A 15,572-nucleotide genomic window follows, 5' to 3' on the forward strand; every position below is an offset into this window, starting at 1 on the left:
GAACACACACATGGGGTTTTAAATACTGAGCAGTGAGTTGCATTGTTCTAAAGGCTTTGCTCTGCTGAGGAAGCCCAGTTTCTTGCTCAGAGCTTTTCTTGCAGAGATAATTAGTCCAAGGAAAGAAAGGGAAATGTGAGAGCTAAATGTTGTATTTTAACATACTATGGGATGTGATATGTTTTGGTAAGAATTTAAAACTAGTTAACCATTTCTAAATTAAACCAAACATTCCAAATACTATGCAACTAGAGAACATTGAGTATTATTTGCTATAGCTATGACATCGTAATCACTTTTTAGATTAAACACATCAATAAGAGAAAAAAGGTCAGTTCAATGGATTTCTATCTATCTGGAGTTTCATTCACTGGGTCATTGATTGTCAAAATTAGCAGTTTCAGAGTCTAATGGGTGAATTTTTCTCTGGAAAACCACAAATTATTTCCTTTCACAGTTGGTTCAATCTGGCAATTAATTCATTTTAAATAATTACGCTTTAAAAAAATTTATTTAGTCAGGCAAGATTGACATATATGCTTTAGAGTTCTTTCATGTAATTTGGCTAAAACATTTATAACTTAGATCTGTTTAAAATATGAAACCAAATGAAAACTTTTAACTATTTTTTACTTTACCTTCAAAATTTTTCACATTAAAGAACAAATACAAGTATTTAAAAATTATGTGACTCATGATAAATGCATTAGTTATATGCTAAAATTATAAAAATTATAACTAAGTATAACAAAACCCATAAATAGCCACCCATTGCTGTCAAGTCAGTTCCAACTCATAGTGACCCCATAGGACAGAGTAGAACTGCCCCATAAGGTTTCCAAGAGGAGTCCTGTGGCACGGTGGCTAAGAGCTCAGCTGCTAACTGAAAAGGTTGGCAGTTCAAATCCACCAGCCACTTCTTGACCCTAAGGGGCAGTTCTGTTCTATACTGTTGCTATGAGTCGGAATCAACTCGACAGCAACGGGTTTGGTTTTGCTTTGGAATCTTTATGGAAACAGACTGTCACATCTTTCTTCCACGGAGTGGCTGGTGGGTTTGAAACACCAGCCTTTTGGTTAATAACTGAGCACATAACCACTGCCAACCTTTCAGTTAGCAGCTACATAGCGCTTCACTGTTTGCCTCACCCAGGGCCTCCCTCCTAGCATGTAGCACAGTGCTTATCACCTACTTGGAATTCAGTAAAAGTTCAATCAACTTTGTAAGAAGCCATCAGGGCTCCTTATAAATAGCCAGCATAAACCAAACTCATTGTCATTTAGTCGACACCTACTCATAGCAACCCTATGAGACAGAGTAGAACTGCCCCGCAGGGTTTCCAAGGACTGGCTGGTGGATTCGAACTGCCAACCTTTTCATTTGCAGTCAAGCTCTTAACCACCAGCCACCAGGTCTCCATAAGTAGCAGCAGTTCCCACAAAGCGAACGTCTTATCAGGTGATCCAAATGGTACTTCTAATCCCAGGTATTTCTTGTTCAGCTAACAATTTTTTCCCTTGAACAAATCTTACACTCTGTTGATGCCTTTGCAGATTTCCTTTTAATATATAAATTATTACATGTTGTAATCTTGATTTAATGGGTACAGATGCCTAAGCAGCTCGTCAGTGATTACTTGGTATTGGACAAGACCTGTGTATGTGGCAGATTTGGATGAAGACACAACAGTCCCAAGGGCAGGCGAAGCGCGGCTTTGAATCCTAACATTTTCAGACCAAAACTGAAAATTACTTTCTGAGGTCTCTGAAATTACACACAATCACACTATCTAAAGCATTTCAAAGCTCCTCCTGGGTCACTTCTCAGTAGCATCCATCTGGCCACCATAAAAACATAGAGCTACTGTGCAGAGAACGTTGTCCACAGCCAGTAAGTTCCTGGAAAAAGCATTGTATTTATGTTCTTCCACTGGACGTTTAGCACTCAATATAGGTAAACTTTTGGGATAGTCCATAATTTAACAAAATAGAACCATTTTTAAAAGTTTTTGATCATTTAAGTACCACTTTTTTTTTTTGTAGACTGTTCAGTTCTAGGATATTTAGTTTATGAATTTCTAATTTATTCTTTTTATAGATATTTATAAATTTAAATTCTTTGGTGAAATTCTTCATTTTTTCATCTATTTACATGTCCATATGAATAATTACCTTTAAAGCCATTATATTTTATTTTATTAATTGTTTTAAATTATTTTAAAAGATTGTTACAGCACCTGAATCCATGATGAATTGGCATCTATTTTCCGTTTTATTTATTTATATCATTTTCTCATCTTTCACAGATTACCTGATTATTTTTGATTGAATAAAGACATTGTGTATGAAAAAAATCTTAGAGGTGCTAGATAATGTTATCTTCTTGAGGGGATTTCATTTTCTTCTGGCAAGCAGATAGAGAAGGATTTCCCTAATCCAGTCACCCAAACCAAACCAAACCTGGTGCCGTTGAGTCAATTCCAGCTCATAGTGACCCTATAGGACAGAGTAGAACTGCCCCCTAGGGTTTCCAAGGAGCGCCTGGTGGAATTGAACTGCCAACTTTTTGGCTAGCAGCCAACCTCTTATCCATTGTACGAACAGGGCTCCTAATCCAGTCAAAACCAAACCAAGCCAACCCATTGCCTTTGAGTTGTTTCAGACTCATGGAGACCCTATAGGACAGAGTAGAACTGCACCATGGGGTTCCAAGGAGAGCCTGGTGGATTCGAACTGCTTACCAGTCGATTTCTTAACCACTACGCCACCAGGGTTTCAGGCTGACCTATTTCTAGCTTTGTCTTATTAACCCTTCCAGTGGTTTTAACTGAAAGCCTGGGGTATTGACTAGGGTCCCTCCTCCTTAAGAGACTATAAAGTCCAATTTTGCCTTCTTAGCACCATGAGGTTATAGACTGTCTGCTTAACTTTGTGGTTGTGTCCTGCTAAAGGAGCTCTGGTGGTGCAATGGTTAAAACCCTTGCCTGCTAACTGAAAGGTTGGATGTTCAAACCCACTAGTGGCTCCAAGGAAGAAAAGACCCAGCAATCTGCTCCCATAAAGATTACAGCCTAGGAAACCCTATGCGGGCAGTTCTATGAGTTGGAATTAACTACTAGATGGCACACAACAACAACATGCTCTGCTCAGCTGGAAGTAAGTTATTAAAACCATCTTTATATTCCTAGCATACATATATGTATATATATATGTATGTATGTGTGTATATATATATGTATATATATAAAACAACCAAACCCAAACCAGTTGCTAAGTCAATTCCAACTTAATGGTAACCCCATGTGTGTCAGAGTAAATCTGTTCTCCATAGGGTTTTCTATGGCTGATTTTTCGGAAGCAGATTGTCAGGCCTTTCTTCCCAGATGTTTCTGAGTGGGTTTGAGCTACCAACCTTTCAGTTAGTAGTTATATAACGCTTAACCGTTTGCCCCACTCAGACTCCATCCTAGCATATAGCACAATGCTTATCATCTACTTGGAATTCAATAAAAGTTCAGTCCACTTTTAGACAACTAGACTAGAGTACTTGAAAGCCAAAGAGCATATTGAAGATTATGCAGCCAATACCACTAGGTCAGGAAACCCTGGTGGTGTAGTGGTTAAGTGCTACGGCTGCTAATCAAAAGGTCAGCAGTTCGAATCCACCGGGTGCTCTTTGGAAACTTGGGGCAGTTCTACTCTGTCCTACAGGGTTGCTATGAGTTGAAATCCACTCGACGGCAATGGGTTTGGTTTTCTTTGGTACTGCCAGGTCAAAGAAAATAAACTCAGATTTTTGCCTTATCTTCAATGAACTTGTTAATTAAAATAAAAATTGTCACATAGGAAATAAGAAGCAACACCTAATCACTTCAATGTTCGCCTAGCAACCCACCACCTCTTCACCTCATCTTCCCTTTTAAATTACTCTATGGAAATATTTCACAGTTTTAAACCACTGTGTGATATAGTGTTTATTATCTTTATATGTAGTTTTACAGAGCAGCTTCACTTCTATAGGTGTACTGAATATAGTTGATAAATGATTTCCAAAGGAAGTAGATGCCCTATAATTATTCAAGCTGGTAAGGAAAATTGGGGATGAAAACTAAACTTAGTGATAATTAGATAGACTTACATCTTACTATTTATGTAGCTAAATAAAAAATATCAAAACCTAAAGAGATATCATGGCTTAATAATTGTAAGAACTTTGATTCCACCCCCTCCATTAGTAATCTTAGTCAAATCCCAAGACAAAATAAAGATATAGTTTCATTTAGTTTTCAAAAAGGAAATCCTCACAACTGGACTGATAAAAAACACCATGATAAATGGTGAAGAAATTGAAGTTGTCAAGGCTTTCATTCTACTTGGATCAACAATCAATACTCATGGAAGCGGCAGTTAACAAATCAAATGGCATATTGTATTGGCAGATGTGCTGCAAAAGACCTCTTTAAAGTGTTAAAAATAAAGATGTCACTTTGATGACTAAAGTGTGCCTGACTATTGTCTTTTCAATCGCCTCATATGCATGCTAAAGCTGGACAATGAAAAATGACCATCAAAGAAGAATTGACACATTTGAATTGCATTGTTGTCGAAGAAGAATACTGAATATACCCTGGACTGCCAGAAGAATGAACAAATCCGTCTTGGAGGAAGCACAGCCAGGATGCTCATTAGAAGCGGGGATGATGAGACTTTCTCTTGCTTACTGTGGACATGTTATCAGGAAAGACTAATTGCTAGGAAAGGACATCAAGTTTGGTAAAGTAGAAAAAAAAAAAAAACCAGCAAAAACAAGAGAAACCCTCCATGAGCTGGACTGACGTAACAGCTGTAACAGTGGGCTCAAACATACCAACGATTTTGAGAATCGTGCAGAACTGGGTAATGTTTCCCTCTGTTGTACATAAGGTCACCACAAGTCAGAGCTGACTCGATGGCAACTAACAACAATGATGTAGTTCCATTGATTAAAATAGGAATATACTTCCATTAGGAGCCCTAGTTGTACAATGATTAAGTGCTTGGCTGCTAACTGAAAGGCCGGCAAAGGAACCCACCAGTTGCTCTGTAGGAGAAAAGACCTAGCAATCTGCTCCCATAAAGATTTCAGCCTAGGAAACCCTATGGGTCAGTTCTACTCTGTCCTATAGGGTCCTGTATTCGGTATTGACACAACAGGACACAACAACAACATAGTTCTATTGTGTTTTATATAAAACATTAAATATGACATTGCAAGATGCTATTCAGTAAAACTGAAAGAGTTAAAAAAAAAAAGTATTTTCTTGCTTCAGGCTTAGAAAGTTGAAAGAAATGATAATACTTATGCTGCATGGTTATAAGAAGCATGTAACCTGAATATCAGAAGACACCCAAATATTACTTGTGAAATTCATGAGAAATAGAGAGCCCGCATCTGCTGCCAAGAAGACCCCCAGTGCCAGCTCCCCTAGGAGGTTCCAGCTGGCTTTCACGTAGACCCCTGTGAAGGTTGCCATGGCCCCTACAAAGAAAGCAATTGGCGCCTATTACATTTTCTTATTCCATGTATAATAAAGTTGCATTATATAAACACTGAACTATTTCTAGGCAATGGTAAAAAATGCTGACTTATTGTGAACTTTGATTGAATGAAAAGTCACTTGATACAGCTTTGTAAACCGTACACATCTCTTTCTGTTAAAGTTTCTAATAACCCCTTGAAGTTTGGGTTTCCATAGTTCATGGGTTAGAAAGGGCCAATGGAGGCCATTTTTTTCTTTCCTCTTCCCTTGGAGGATGATGAAACTCAGACTCAGAAGGTTGGAGTGGGTGCCCAAATTCATCAGCCTGGAGTTTCCCTACCTATACTGCCAACTCTTTCTACCATACCCTTTCTACGTGCCATATTGCTGATGCTTGCATTGGTGGTTCAGTGGTAGAATTCTCCCATTCCATGTTGGAGATGGGGGCTCAATTACCAGGCCAAAGAGCCTCACGTGCAGCCACCATCTGTCTGTCAGTGGAGGCTTGTGTGTTACTAGGGTGCTGAACAGGTTTCAGCAGAGCTCCTAGACTAAGACAGACTAGGAAGAAAAGCCTGGCAATCTGCTTGCAAAATCAGCCAATGAAAACCCTATGGATCACAAAGCTCCGATCTGCAACCTATCGTAGGGTTGGCGCAGGACCAGGCAGGATTTTGTTCTGTTGTGCATGGAGCCAACTCAATAGCAGCTAATAACAACTACTAGCTAGGATGGCTTATCTCTCCTTTCCCCTTTCTCAGAACATGGGGATACTTCATGGTTTAAAATCAGGAAAGGTGTGTGTCAGGGTTGCAGCCTTTCGCTGTACTTATTCAATATGTATGCTGAGTAAATAATCCGAGAAGCTGGATTATATGAAGAAGAACGTGGCATTAGGATTGAAGGAACACTCATTAACAACCTGCGATATGCAGATGACACAACCTTGCTTGCTGAAAATAAAAAGGACTTGAAACACTTACTGACGAAGATCAAAGACCACAGCCGTCAGTATGGATTACACCTCATCATAAAGAAAAGAAAAATCCTTACAGCTGGACCAATAAGCAACATCATGATAAACAGAAAAGATTGAAGTTGTCGAGGATTTCATTTTACTTGGATCCACAATCAATGGAAACAGCAGTCAGGAAATCAAATAACATTGCATTGGGCAAATCTGCTACAAAAGGACTCTTCGAAGTGTTAAAAATCAAAGATGTCACTTTGAGGACTAAGGTGCGCCTGACCCAAGCCATGGTATTTTCAATCACCTTGTAGGCATGTGAAAGCTGGACAATGAATAAGGAAGCCCAAAGAAGAATTACACATATGAGTTATGGTGTAGGAAAAGAATATTAAATATACCATGAACTGCCAGAAGAACGAACAAATCTGTCTAGAAGAAGTACAACCAAAATGTTCCTTAGAAGCGAGGATATCAAGACTTCACCTCTCGTACTTGGGACATGTTATTAGAAGGGACCAGTCCCTGATGAAGGCCATCATGCTTGGTAAAGTAGAGGGTCAGTGAAAAAGAGGAAGACCCTCAATGAGATGAGTTGACACAGTGGGTGCAACAATGGGCTCAAACATAGTATCAATTGTAAGGAGGTGCAGGATCAGGCATTGTTTGGTTCTCTTGTACACAGGATCACTATGAGGGGTAACTGACTCAACAGCATCTAACAATAACAATTGTGAAAATTAGATAAGCAAATTCTTAGTTTTAATACAATGTAATAAGAATTGTAAAGAGCTCTGATCTTAACCCAAATCTAACCCGATTCCTAACACAGTGGTTCTCAACCAGGGATATTTTTGTCTCCCAGGGGACACGTGAAATGTTGGAGATATTTTTGGTTGTCACGACTTGGAGAAGGGTATTCTACTGGCATCTAGTGAGTGGAAGAGCCAAGGATGCTGGTAAATATCTTACAACGCACGCAAAGAATTATCCAACCCAAAACATCAAGAGTGTTGTGGTTGAGAAACCTAGACCCAAACCCTGACCTAACTCTACCCAGATGCTTGGGAACATATGTGGCCATAAGACATATTCCTAGGAGGCAACTGTGTTATAACATGCATTATATAGATGTTCTCATATTGTGTTCCTACAGTGCACTGTGAGCTGAGTAGTCGATTGTTGTCAGATTTCTCTCTATACTCCCAGCTGTCCTTCTTAATCACATAGCTTAATTCGTTTGAGACCTTGGGCCAACAAACCAATCCCGTTTCTCATGGTTTTGCCTAAAAATTTGACACTAATTAGAGTTCTTCTTATCACAAAGAGACAAAAGGAGATTTGTGTTTAAAGGACCTTTAAATAATGACTTTCATGAAACATTTACCTTTTTTTTACACCTGCTCTAAAGACACATTATCTGGAGAGGTGGTTTTTTTTTTTTTTCTTTTTCTCCCTTCCTCCCTAGAAACAAACATTTAGAGAGGAAATAAATTAACCTTACCAATCCTAGCGCAAGTTTCTAGAAATCAAACTGGACTTCTCAGAAAGGAAAATGAGAAGAAAATTTGCTCAACAATGGGACCTGAAATGTTCAATAAATATGTGGGTGTGGAACATCCCAACTTCAAAATAAATATCTTCAAAGTATTATTTGATGTGAAAGTATTGTTGTGTCAGGAAAATACGTGTGCATTGTTGGGGGAACTTCAAAGCTGGCTGGAGGCTCCGCCCTTCTATCTTGAGAGCACAAATATTCGCATCAGCCTACCTCTCCCTTCCGGCTCACACCTCAGTCCCTTTGGGGAAGTGTTTCAAATTCCGCAAAGTGTGTTCTGGAAAAAAGAAAGAGTGCATGGACAGCTCTCTAAAAACCCAATCGTTCTGTAGCTTCTCAGCTGGGAGGGAAGTTTTGCCAAAGCAGAAAGCCTAGGAGGGGGTTAAAGGGTAAATCCAGTAGTGGAAGCTGGAAACCCTCAATTCCTTCCCCAGGAAGCTTCTGGGGGCTTCTCTAGGTCCCTCAGTCTCCCTGCCTTTTTCATATTGCATAAAATGCAGCAACAGAACTCTTCGTGTAAGTAAGAACTGAATAGACAGACGCTCACTGGACAGCTCAAGGGAAAGCAATAAAACCCAGGTACACACATATCCACCCCCCCACCTGAGACCATACTGACTCCAACGCACTTTGTCTTTCCCCCTTTCCATAGTTCTCTGCCCTCTGCTGCCATTGCCACCGTAATCAACGATTACTTGTTAAGGGACACTGTGTCCTTGTTCTTATTAATGATGATTGAATGAAAGTATAATATGCGTGAAGGGCCAAAAAAGTAAATTATACAGGACATTTCAATGAATAGGTTGTGGAGAGGAGACAGGATGAGAGGTTGTTTAAGAATCCAGTCTGGAGTTCACTATTATTCTGGCAGATGTCTGGCTACGGTAGGCAATGGGCAAACTGTGTGTGGAAAATAATCTTATCTAGAAGGTAACAAATTTGGCAAATCCCTGTTTGTAGAATTAAGGAAAGATACAAATATATTACTCAAGTTGTCTTGAGATGATAAGGTAGATTCTAGAGCAGTAGCTTTCAAACTTCTTTGACCATAGCCCGAGGGGGAAAAAAAAACTCAACAAGTCCACATGTATGTGTGTGTGAACAGAATTTTCATGAAACAAAACTTATCCTTACTAAGCTAATATGCTCTTTCCTCTCCTCTCTTCTTTCTATTATTAGAGGAATTATTCTATTCTTTGATATAAAAATGTTGTAAGACCTCTGCTTGATATACATGTACCCTCACCTGAAGATAAATAAACCACTTGTATTGAAAAAAAAAATGCCAGCTAGCAACCTACCAAACTGATTTCAAGATTTATGTTCTGTAAAGGATCAGTAATTATTCTGGGTTTGTGGGCCACATATTCTTATTTTTTTATTGTTTGTTTATTTGACTTTTTTTTTTTTTTAGAATCCTTGTTAGGTATTCTTTTCTTTTCTTTTTTTTTTTTTTACAACACCTTAAAAATGTAAAAGCTATTCTTAGCTGTGGAGTTGCATGGGCCAGTTTGCCCACTTGGTATTAATGGTTTACAACCCACAGTTTAAATATTAGACTGACTGGAAGATTATAGGGAGGGAAGGGTTTTGATTCAAGTCTATTCTAAGGTTTAAAGCATGGGTTACAAACTCATTTGCTTATGTGGACCTGGGACAAACCCAGTGAAGGATGTAGGGCAGAGGGGACTGGCTTAAACTGGAACGTGCAAACCCCATCTGAATGCTGGCCTGTGTTGCCAGAGGGCTGGATTCTTCAAGAAAAGCCAAAAGTCTGGCTCTTTAGATCTTCAAGAAAAGCCAAAAGTCTGGATCTTTAGATTAAAAAAAAAAAAATTAGCATTGGCAGCAAATAAAAAAATCTAGATCATTCTATGGGCCAAAACAAAGCTTGTTCTCCAACTATGTTTGGCCAGTGGATTGCCATTTTTTCGGGATGGGAGAAAATTTCTCTTCAACTGCTCATTGCCTACTTTAAATTTTGTGACACAAACTGTTTTTTTTCCCCAAAGTATTTAGTATTCAGTGCTGAAATCACTACAACAGGGTTTCCAATACAATTAGAAAGGTGTATGAACTTATTCTGTGTTCAAGACAATGAAATAATAAAAACACCTGATTTGCATAAGGCAACATACAAATACCTCTGGATACATTATCCCTTTTGGCCTTAAATGTAATCTTGTGAAGTGAGCAAGTAGATATTGTTCTTGCCATTTATGAGAAGAGAAAGTAGATCACCAGAGTTGTAATTGATTGGACCACTTAGCAAATGGTAGAACATGGGTAACAAATTGGGCCCAGTGGTTTATCCATTTCTTCACCTGGCCTTCATTATGGACAGTAAAAATGAAACATTTTTACTTTGCGTTTTTACAGCTTATCAACCATTTGCCCTTGAGTTGACACTGACTCCTGGCGACCTCATGTGTGTCAGAGTGGAACTGTCCTGTACAGGATTTTCAAAGGCCAGTTTTTCAGAAGCAGATTATCAAGTTTTCTTCTGAAGCACCTCTAGGCTGACTTGGACCTGCAACCTGTCGGTTAGCAGAGAGCACACCAACCATTTGCATCATCCTAGCTTAGGTCTTGAAATACCAGTTCTTACAGTCTCACTTTTCTCAGGGCTCTATAGAGCTGAAATACTTTGATTAAAGTTACTTCCAAATAGGTCTAATTTTCTACCATGGAGTATCTTAGCTACACGGGGAGGGTGACTCAGAGAGTAACACATAGTCTGCACATCGATAAGATAAAGCCCTATGTACCTACGCAAGAAGATTAAAAAGGCTTCTACTGCTTGGTTGTATATTGTAGAACTTTGTGTTGGTGCCTCGTAATCCCACAAGGTTTGAATATTGTTCAAAACCTGACTAAAACCCGGTACAGAAAAAGCCCACCACAGGGACCAGTAAAAAAGATGTTTTGAGGAGTAACACTCCTTCAAATCTTGAAACCACTGCACAAAAACTCTCAAAACCACATGTGTTGGGTTTGGGTTACTCAGATGGTGGGCATCCAGATTCCCAGAACTGGTGAATAATTCTAGGTGGACTGGTTCATGATTCTGATGGCGTTCCTCTAATTCAGCATCCTTTCTCGGCGGCTTTTGTGGAGCTACTTTGCTGGATTTTGCATGAAAAAAACATGGTCTTCTTAGGCATTGGTAGAAAAAGTGAGAAAAGGAAGGCCACGGAGACAGAGGCCAAGGATATGATGTTGAGGTAAAAGCAGGAGAGGTTCGCCAGAGATACCAAGAGTTGGACCAGCACTGAGGCTGCTGTGTAGGCCACCAGTGTCACGCTCCTACAGTAGCCGTGCATTTTCTGATAATGCTCTGGGCTGACCATGCTGTGTATGTAGGGGTAGTGGGCCACCTCAGTGGCAGAGACCAACCTGTAGAAGAATTCCAGCACCTGCGTGGCTTTTAATCCTTGACGAAATAAGGGCAGCAGCCAGGTAACGATGAAGCTAATCCCTGGAAAATCATGACTGGTTTGTAGCAAACGTGATCAGTGAACATAAGCACAGGTAAGAGCAGGGCCAAATAAGAGTAAATTCAAATAGGAAAGATGCCTTTTGTGATCAGTAAGATTAAACAGGGAGAAAGTGCAGACAAAAACATCAGGAAGTGAAAAAAACAAATAACCAACAAATACATCAGCAACCGAAATGCGTCAGGTGATTCTGACACATCCATGATGGAGATGACATGTACAAATCCCAGGACGCAGTAGTTGGGCCAGTGCCATAGTGGTCCAACTTAGTACTTTGCATGAATTTCTGACAATACAGTGGAAAGCAATGGAAAGCTGAAATCCAAGGAAACAAATTAGAAAGATGACAGATAGCCATAACGTGGATTCCTACATCCTGGTATGAAAAAAAGAGCAGCTATTGCTCTTAGTTGAATTATCTGCTTTTTAAATTTTTAAAATGTAATTTGATCTGCATAAGCTATTGAAGTTGGGAAAAGAGGCAGTAATGCTGAAGTTAATCTTTCACTCTAAACGGTGTTCCCCCAGGGCAATCCAGAGCTGCTCAGTGATGTTGACTGTGAGAACTTAAAATAGCTTACTCGCCTTCAAAGTCAGAACCACACTAGGTTTAAAAAGATGTTTCAGTCTTGGAATAACCTGACAATCTTCACTTGTGTTTGATCCAGGGCTTTGAACCGGTTCAAACCGGTTCAGTCATGGCAGAGGAAACAAAATCAGAAGAGATCCAAATTTTTTAAATTTGAGTGAAACGTAACAACTGGAAGAGGAAAAAATCATGAGTCAAAGCCCTAGAATGGGAGTCCTGGAAGAGGCAGAGTGAGCCCTTTCAGGAGCCTGATGGGAGATTGGATTATTGGCAGGACCGTAGAGAATGACACACATTCAAAGTGGCTGGGTCGGCGGCCATCTCTGAGCAGGACTCTGCTGTTTCTGGCTCTGCTCACATGAGATTTGGTTGCTAGGTAAGACATACACTACCCTTGTTTTCTAAGAGGGAGACTAAGTTTCTAGTAGGGCTTCGACCTGTAATTTTTCCCATTCCAGTTATCGTTCTGGTTCCCCTAAATTAAAAAAAATTAGAATCTGCTCTGATTTCACTTCCTTGGCCATGACTGAATCAGGCAGAACCGATTTGAAGCCCTGGTTTGATTCACATCAGTATTTGAGTCTGTAGATAACAAAGACACCATCTAAGAGATCAGGAAAATATAGAACAGATGACCAGTTTGAGTCTGAGTGTCTAAAGGAAATACATTTGAGTTTGTCTTCCACTTTCCTACATTCTGGGTCTTAATTTATTGAGCTGATATGGAGGAATGATTTGCACTTGGTTTTTACTAACCTCAAGTAGAGGATCAGTGAAAAAGAGGAAGACCCTCAACGAGATGGACTGACACAATGGCTGCGACAATGGGCTCAAGCACAACAAGGATTGTGAGGGTGGTGCAGGAACAGGCAGTGTTTCATTCTGTTGCGTATAGGGTCGTTAGCAGTCGGAACCGATTGGACGGCAACTAACGACAACAACACTAACCCAAAGGTTGGCAATTTGAATCCACCCAGTGACACAGTGGAAGGAAGTCCTAGTGATATGTTTCCATAAAGGTTACAGCCAAGAAAACCCTACAGAGCAGTCCTGCTCCGTTACAGGGAGTCGCCAGGAGTCAGAATCGACTCGACAGCAATGGGTTTGGTTTTTGGTTTATGGAGGAACCATGAGAAACTGCTTCGAAACTCTCTTGCTTAAGTCAATTTTGGTTATTATTTCCTGTGGAACACTGGTTTCATTAGCGAGTTATCTGAACCCATAAGCAGTATGCGATTATTTTAGTTTCCATAAGGGGAATGCATAGTGAATAAAACAAAACCAGTTGCTGTGGAGCCGATTCCTACTCATGACAATCCTATGTGTGTCAGAGTGGAACTGTGCGCCATAGGGTTTTCAAGAATTGATTTTTCAGAAATAGATTGCCAGGCCTTTCTTCCAAGGCACCTCTGGGTGGCCTTGAACCTTCGACCTTTTGAATAGTAGCTGAGCATGTTATCGGTTTGCATCATCCAGTGACTCCGTACAGTGAATAGAAGATGACATAAAAGTGGTTGGAGGAAACCCTCTCTAATCCCTGTTCTCTTGCATTTGCAGGCTACTGAAATAATCCACTGGTTTACTGAGCCTGTGCTCTCACTCCTTGAGTTCCTAGGCTAGAGTCTTCTGGAGGTTTGGTAGAAGTTTATTCTCTCTCCTCTTGGCTTTTCGATGTTGCCACTAAACCGGGAAAAGGCGTACTCCAAATCAGTTTTTCTGCGACACTCTCGGGAGTCTAAATCCAGCCCAATGATACTTCCCAGGTAAACCAGCCGCCACCTAAGGGCATTCAGGATTGCCTGTCCTTGTGTTCATGGTGAGAAAAACTGTGGATTGGCTTAGGGGGAGGTTTCCTCGGCTTGGGTTGGGGAAGTTTCCTCGGCGTGGGTTGGGGAAGTTTCCTCGGTGTGGGTTGGGGAAGTTTCCTCGGCGTGGGTTGGGGAAGTTTGGATCGTGGGTCTACTTGCTGAGTAAACAATCTGTAAAACTGAAGTCGTGAAATCTTTTTTCCTGAAGAGAATGAGCCAATAGAGTTCCTTATCTTGTTATTGCTCAGTGGTTTAAAGCAGCGGTTCTCAAACGTTACCAGGCATCAGACTCACCTGGAGGGCTGGTTAATTAGACATTCAGATTCAGGAGTTCGGAGTTGGGCTACAGAATTTACGTTTCTAACAAGTTCTAGGTGAGGATGAGCTGGTCTAAGGACCACTCTTTGAGAACCACGGACTTACAGGTTTCTTAGGATTAAAAACCAAACCCAAACTCATTGCTATCGAGTCAATTCCGACTCATAGCGACCCTATAGGACAGAGTAGAACTGCCCCATAGGGTTTCCAAGGATTGGATGGTGGATTCCAGTTGCCAACCCTTTGGTTAGCAGCCAAATGCTTAACCACTGTGCCTACTATAAACTACATAAAAGTTAAAAACAGCTTTAAGTTTTAAAAGTAAAGAACTTCGGAGCATTTTTTCACATGCTTTTTCACTTTTTTTTTTTAAACCTTATATTTAAGATTTGAACTCATAACTAGGGACGACTTTATTTTAGAGTAGTGATAATAAGCAACAGAGTCTGGCAGTAACTCTTTTGGTACAACTGAATGCTTAAAGTACGGTTGTTTTGTGCCCGTTCCATTTTTGTTGTATCTAATGAGTTTATGGTTTTACATGGTTGTACATAGGATCACTATGAGTCAGAACCAATTCAACAGCACCTAACAACAAAAAGAACAGAACAAATACATGGAAGTCCTTAAGGCCCAATTGTTCTCATTTAAGATTGTAAAAATTCTGATTTTTTTTTTTTGCTCTTAGCCAACACCCTAGACTTAAATCCAAGATGAGAATGTTTGTTAACTTACCACACTGAGGCTCATATTTTTATCTGGTTCTGCTAAATAAGGTACGACGAATGGCTCTGATGGTTTCATCATTGAGAAAAACCCAAATAAGCGGAGAATTACTGTGGGAAGGACCCAGAAATGCCTTGGTGGTGTTTGGCAACAAGCCATGGTTGGTTAAACTGTCGCAGGAAAAAAAAAAAAAGGAGCAGGTAAGAAGACTTGTCATCGATGCAACTGATTTTTTTCCCCATAAAACACATATTCTCTTTCCTATGCTCCTTTTGTCCTTCAGTCTTAATAATTAAAAAAAAATCACGATGACAGTGAAAATATATCACAGGTTAAAATACAGGAACTTGAGTGTGTTCCTTTGGATTTCTCATTCTACAGAGAAAACTAACGATTACTCGAAAACAATGCCGTAAAGTACTAATTTTCATCTTTCCTCAGCTGGAATGGTGGGGTCACTGATGAAAAACTACTGTTAAACATTCTTTAGGTAATCCAGTCAAGCTCTCCGTTAGTCTTTTATAGTTAAAAAACTATATAAAAAAAGAAAGAAAGAAAGAAAATCAGGGAATTTCTCCTGTGGCAGGAAT

At 39.9% G+C, this 15,572-nt stretch overlaps 1 pseudogene; it reads right to left on the minus strand.

Annotated features, from left to right (window-relative positions):
- Nucleotides 1-11,744, minus strand: part of LOC126078366 (thiamine transporter 2-like) — a 28,902-nt pseudogene extending 17,158 nt beyond the window's left edge.
- Nucleotides 11,745-15,572: the final 3,828 nt, after the last annotated feature.

Source organism: Elephas maximus, chromosome 6 (assembly GCF_024166365.1).
Source record: "Elephas maximus indicus isolate mEleMax1 chromosome 6, mEleMax1 primary haplotype, whole genome shotgun sequence".
Lineage (NCBI taxonomy): Eukaryota > Metazoa > Chordata > Mammalia > Proboscidea > Elephantidae > Elephas > Elephas maximus.